Consider the following 7,130-nt stretch of genomic DNA (forward strand, 5'->3'; position numbering starts at 1 on the left):
TAAGTTACGATTAGCTACCTTTTAAGTATCCACGCCGGGTATGCGGATACTTTGATAAAAGATGGCACTTCGATACCAGATAAGAACAAAAGCCACGCGCGAGAGTTGAGTTCTTTAGCTTTTTTGCATTTATGTTCTGTTCATTTGGTTTTCAGACACGTAACATTGTTTGGTCGAATAATGGTATAGTACTTCATATTGCGGACCAGAAAGTCGTGAAAAAAACAGTTAATATAAAAAGAAGATAATATTTCATCGATAATCGTCATGAAATCGATGATCAGTACGTATTTCAACAAAATAAAAATACTTGGAAATAAATCAAGAACGTACCAACTAATCGAAATAAAAGATCAATATGTCCATTAATGTTACAGCATGTTACATTTTAGTTGAATAACGTATTTGAGGAAATTCAAATGTTTTAAGAGTCGGATGCCAAATTTTCATGGACACTTCTGTTACCGATCATCTCAAAGACAATGGCACTTCGATTCCAGATAACTCAACACTTTTTACCAGATATAGCACACTCTATTTAGTGAATCAGAAATGCAGAGTTCGCTGTGGAATACTGCTATAGTAAGCAGGCAATAAATAAAAATGTATGTACTGACGTTAATTAAAAACGAATTACCGAAACATGTTCTTATCCCTTTGGAATATGATAATAAAAAGGAAAGGGAAGTGTAAAGCTCAATATTAAGGGAGTTTTCCAATCTCTTTTAAATTTTGTGACTACGCATTAGTGTTGTCTTCATGATGCGATTCTAATGAGCACCAGTGACAAAGGATTTTATGAGGTGTATTGGCCGCTTTAAGACCCCTTGCTCCCCTTATCTAGAGTCCTGCTATAAGTTCAATTGAACACAGCCGTGTTGATCCATATGATCCGTTGTATTTTTAATTCTCTTAATCTCAATTTACCACAATTTAAATTAAGTTTATTATTTAGACAATTATTTTCGGTCGTACTTGAAATATATTACTTCAGAAATAAGCATATGAATCTTATTTAAAATGTGCACTTATAATATTAATTATATAAAGTCATTGTTATAAGATTTTTGAAAACGAACAACGCCATTGGTTATATTTTACATGTATATGTAATTACGTTATGCATAGATTCCGAATGTATCGAGCTTGACAATGCAAATTGATTCGTACTTCAAAATGTTTAGTAAGAATAGTCATAATATACATAAATGCATTTCAGGTAAAAGATAAAACTCGGTTATCAGAGTGCCCAATTTGTTGAAAGTCTCTGTTATCCGAAGTGCCCTATATCGGGAATCAAAGTATCCGCAACTTCATGCATACGATCTATTAAAACATGCTCTATCTTCGTTTATATTTCATTGAATACTATCAGAATTTCAGTATTTGAAGCACAGTGATTACTCTACAAGCTGGAATATCAAACAATTTTTTTGCATTATTTCTAAGTAGTTTTATTTATTAGAAATGTTTACTGTTCATCCAGTTTATGTTGTTTTCCGACCGAATTTTCTATTTTTGGGAGAAAAATCTGCCATTCTTCCGTGATGTTTTTCTTTGCACTAGAAAAAGATACACCATTTATAAACTCACCATGTGCCTTGTCTAAAAAACCTAATCTTTGTGTTATAAGTTTAGAGAAAAACTGATGAACTTACCTCTCGCGCTAGGCTTTTGTTGTTATCTGGTATCGAAGTGCCATCTGTTATCAAAGTATCCGCATACCCAGCATGTTATCTGTTCCTTGTAAATCTTTAAATTGAGCCACTTAAGAAAAGATAAAATCACCATCGAGATCTTAAAGAAAGATAATAAAGAATGAAATCTTATATTGAAAGGCGTTGAGTCGATACACACCGAGCTGTCAACACAACAGTTCAGATAATTAGAATCTGCTAGTCACGCTATTTGGTCATCGTGTATATGTAATTGAATACCAGCGTTAAATTGTCTTAAATACTTTGTTTCGTGATATTCTCTGCTGTAAAAATACCGTTTAAGTGAAGTATTTTCTGGAAATATATTAAGTACATACAAATGATCTCTCAAGTAACTTAATGGTATGTTAATTTAATATCTGTGTCTTTTCCATGTTCGTCTTATTTTTGTATCATTTTAGTATTCTGTATAATGTCCCACTTTCACTTTTTTGAATGAGACAATCAAATTAAGATATTATTGTTTATATAACTTACACCAAACCACAACGCTAGTCTATTTTATTGAAACACAAATATCACAAGATTAAAATGTCAGGTCAACAAATAACTATGATATGTGCGTGGTTATTTTGATGAAACCTATCTGAACATGTACTGTGGCATAAAGAATGAATATGCAATATTTTATTCAGCGGCATCTATGATGTGCTACGCGATATAGCTCTAACATGCGCAAATATTACCTGGCCAATGATCTTATTTGTATGATTACTGATCAGCTACTGTGTGCGCAGGTAATAGCTTTCGTTTCCACTCAATAACCATTGTGTTCGCACGCAGTACGTGTACCCATTGCTCAGCTATTGCGTATACACGTCATCCAAATAGCGTAAGCATAAAATAGCTATCGCGTGCACATGTAATAACACGTTATATCAATTGCGTGCTATGGTAAATAAAAATGTAAATCTGCTTATACTGATAAACAGAACTACAAAAAAGTCGATCGCCCGAATTGTTTAATATCTATGTCTCAGAACAATAAAGGTTTGTGTTTTGTAGATAAGCACCAATATCTCAAATAAACAACAATTAACTTTTCTCGATAAAAAAAACAACTGTGAAATGACTTTTGCAGTTAAAATGGAAACTATATTTTACAGTAAACTCAAAATAGCCCCATACCTGGATTGGCATTTTATGGTTGGTTGTTTTACAGCCGGTATAGTATGTCAGCATTGAATTACGTCAAGCAAATCAAGTTATCGATTCCAATCGATTAAAAACAAAATAAACGCGTTTAATTGCAATACGAACTTTTGAAGTGAAGTTTTCCTATCTTTTATTTATAAGATTAAGGTTAGGGTTACGGACGCGCAAAGACGGGTTATATGGAGATTTCAAACAATGTACACAAAAGTTTCAGGTTGCATTGTGATTTACATGCTTCCTCGAAATGGGAGTGTATATATCACGCCATAAATATACGTTCCATTAAAATGCATGTGCAACAGATTACAATGGCATGAAAAGTTTGTGATCGTATATTAATTAGAAATTCAACCGAATATATTTGATCCGATGAATGTATCACCCTGCGAGCATTATAGAATTATTATGCACACTGCAGAAAAGAAACACTATATGACACGTTCTGTAAAAAAACGGGTTTAATGAATATGCGTATGGTATTAAATAAAGGTTACCATAACAGCGGAAAGTGTCGTCCTTTTTTGTTCTGTGCAGACTTCACAGATTTATCTATGACGACAGTTTCCGCACAGGCATAAACCACTTACCAAGGCTCATTTAAATGTTCATGTTGAGAAATTAAAATTGGCATATTTCAAAATATGCTAAAACCTGTGAACAAGTCTCTTTAAATAAATTATATTGCAAACAGTTATGCCTTACAAGATGGTTATATTCTTGTCCGCAGTTAAATTAAGTAACTTATTTACAGAACAATTAGTAAGGTTATCGTTCCTGTGTTTAAGATAAAAATATAGATATCTGTGGCAAGGTCTATGATTAGTTTACTAAAATTTTTACAAGGGCTCGTGCCAAAAAGTTGTGACTCGGCTCAACTTGAAAATAAATCATGTGGATGATTCCTTTTTTTGCAAACCAACGTTCTGTTCATTATTAATTACATTTTAATGAATTTGTCTTTTACCGCGATGCTATTAAGTGAACGGGAAATTTAAGTTTAGCGTTATTTTTTAAGTGATCGACCTCCATTACAAATAAATCGATAATGTAACTTTGTGTACTATATTTACTAGTCGAAGAAATTAGTCTAGATTTGTGTAAAGGATTATATCGACGTTATATTCCTTTTATAGCGACACGTATTAAAACAATTACTTTTCCACGCTTTTTGACGATGTTGGAACAGCATCGTCCAAGGTATGATTACCATAAAAAAAAATTCACAATGGCGACCTATGTAAAAGACCGATCCAGTCCGATTGAGATAACTCGATTTTTCAGTTACTTCCCTTTTGCATTCGCCACTGCGTAGGAGATTGCTCGTCATTTATAACATTCTCCTAGCAGAGTTGTCGTTCGTGTTTCAACATTCAACAATGGCCGCCCCCATGAGAGTCTCGATTCAAAACTTTCTTACTGCATAAATTGGCTTGTTTCGCTATTTAGAAGCTGTCATTTAGGATATATGAATTATTTATTCACTAAAACTCCGCTTATGACAACAATATTTGAAATTCGAAGGATATATACTCGATGTGAATGAAGGCCTTTCTGGATCGTAACAGCTTGACACGGCAAAACTGGCATACTGGTAATTTTAGTTATCAATATAAGTCACATTGTGCTTTATAGATTGTATTCGAGCATTTTGCGACTTATTGAATGACTATGATACCCGATATCAACATTTCATCGGGGATTTGCAGATCACCAAGCTGTCCTGAAATTCAACATTGATTTCAAACTCTTTACTGGTTTGTACTCTTTCTTAGTGTTAGTACTTTTTATCATTTTAAAGTTAAATGAACTGTGGCTCAGTAAAAGAGACATTAAGGCGATTGTTGCCAGTTTGGATCTAGATCAGCCTACAGTCGCTTGAAAGCTGTTTGCTTAAAAGCGTTTTTCTGACAATAGCAAATAATTTAATTGGATACTGATTTGACTGCGCTTTTCCTGTGACCTGGCTCAAATAATAGAATTGTCATTAATCAAATTATTTATTTCGAACATTAATCAATTGTTTTTCTTGTTCCTCGGGATCAATGACTCCAGCACTTTCCTGTTGAGAATTGAATACTGCTAAAGGCGATTCTAGGGGGCGTGAGAGATGTTGCACCTTCCAGTATCGCTCGATTGTTCATTGTCGGCTCGGGTACTACGTACATGTACCCCGGGTACTCTTAAGTATACTTACATGTATCCCGGGTACGGTAAATATACTAAAATGTACCCGGGAAATTTAACCCTAAATCAGTCGTTGTCGACTATTTTGAAGTGTGTTAAATATAATCTATAATACTATGACTGTATTAAAACAAGAATTATCAGTGCCTGATTTAGATTTCCTTAGATAGTTCAATAAAAACTAATTTCATAAGCCTGGTAACAGTTTAACGGTAATGCTACCAATGTGTCACACCAGGGCCTTGAATTTGAAATCTAGGACATGCATGGCCATTTCTTCATGAAATCAGGACACAAAATTGTATGTTAAGTCCTTAATTGACCTGGCTATAGTTATCAGATTATTATAAGCTCAATCAGCATATTTATATCATTATTTATGCTTTGTGTATTGTAAACATATACACAATCATGCAGTTACATGATAGCAATAAATAATATCAAAGCTACACATACTATAAAGGTCATTGACAAAGCCTATGGTCAAAATGTGAACACATTGAGTGTAGTCACCCTCTCGTGCCAGCGAAAACAACACGTTGACAGGTTGTCATTTTTGACAGTTCTACGTTCACTTTCATTTTGTGATATCAAACTATTAACACTTATGTGGCTGAGAAAAATATCGCCATTGCTTTTTATGCGCCCGGTAGGGTGGCCTATATCAGTTGAACTGTCAGTCAGTCAGTCAGTCAGTCAGTGTGTCAGTCTATCCATCCGTCCGAAAACTTTAATGGCCATAACTTTTTTAATATTGAACATAGCAACTTGATATTTGCCATACATGTGCATCTCATGGAGCTGCAAATTTTCAGCTGTGAAAGGTGAAGGTGAAGGTCATCCTTCAAGGTCAAATGTCAAATATAAAGCGTCTGTCTGTCTGTCCGAAAACTCTAACATTGGCAATAACTTTTTCAATATTGGCGTGCATGAGTATCTCATAGAGCTGCACATATTGATTGGTGAAAGGTCAAGGTCATCCTTCAAGGTCAAGGTCAAAGGTCAAATTTTGCAATATTGAAGATAGCAACTCCATATTCGGCATGCATGTGTATGTCATGGAGCTGCACATTTTGAGTGGTGAAAGGTCAAGGTCATCCTTCAAGGTCAAAGGTAAAACATATGGCTTCAAAGCTGCGCAGCAGGGGGCATTGTGTTTCACAAACACAGGTCTTGGTTAATATACTTTCTGCACATTTCTTCAAAAAACTTACATCAATACACGATTTTCTTCGTTAATTGAATCCTTCCTGACAGCCTTGTGTACATATTTCGCTTACATTTTGACGTTCGTAGGTGGGACCGCATTACCGCTTCCGAAATGTGTATTCATGCTATTGCCTTCGAGGAACTTATCTGATGTTTGACGGAAAGGGCCGAAAATGTGCGAGTGTGGGTCAAGTTCCCCACAGGTACTACTATCCCGTTCCCCCAATTTTTTTCCGTACCTAAAATTTTTCGTACCCAATTTTTTTCGTACCCAATTTTTTTTTCGTACCCAATTTTTTTTTCATCCCCAATTTTTTTGTTCGTACCCAAATTTTTTTCGGTCCCAGTTTTTTTGTTCTCAAATATTTTTTCGTACCCAAATTTGTTTTCATACCCAATTTTTTTCGCAAAATGTTTGTTCCAAATTTTTTTTTCGTACCAACATACACAATTGTGGTGATTGTGGTGATGTAGACAAACTTAACTTGATGCTTTCATATCCATCCTCTCAAAAGCATCGTCACACCAGTACCGTCAGTACTTTGATTAAAACTTAGTACCAATATTAAATGCATATGAAATCGTTAGGAAAAAAGATACAATGTGGCTAATAATTTTTATCCATCCCTAATAGCGTTTATGAAACGCCGACAAAATACGCGCGCGTCTCTGTAATGTTTCAACTCAGCAGTCCCGTCATCGACAGTAATTCATGTACTTTATATAAATAACAATTCAGTTAAATATTCATCTAAAGGTTTATTAGAACAAAAAATACTCGTCACGCAACAATAAATACTTATCAAAGATAATATTTTTCAAAACACGTTGACCTGCATACCATTAGGTCAATATGTACAAATT

Source organism: Dreissena polymorpha, chromosome 2 (genome assembly GCF_020536995.1).
Source record: "Dreissena polymorpha isolate Duluth1 chromosome 2, UMN_Dpol_1.0, whole genome shotgun sequence".
NCBI lineage: Eukaryota > Metazoa > Mollusca > Bivalvia > Myida > Dreissenidae > Dreissena > Dreissena polymorpha.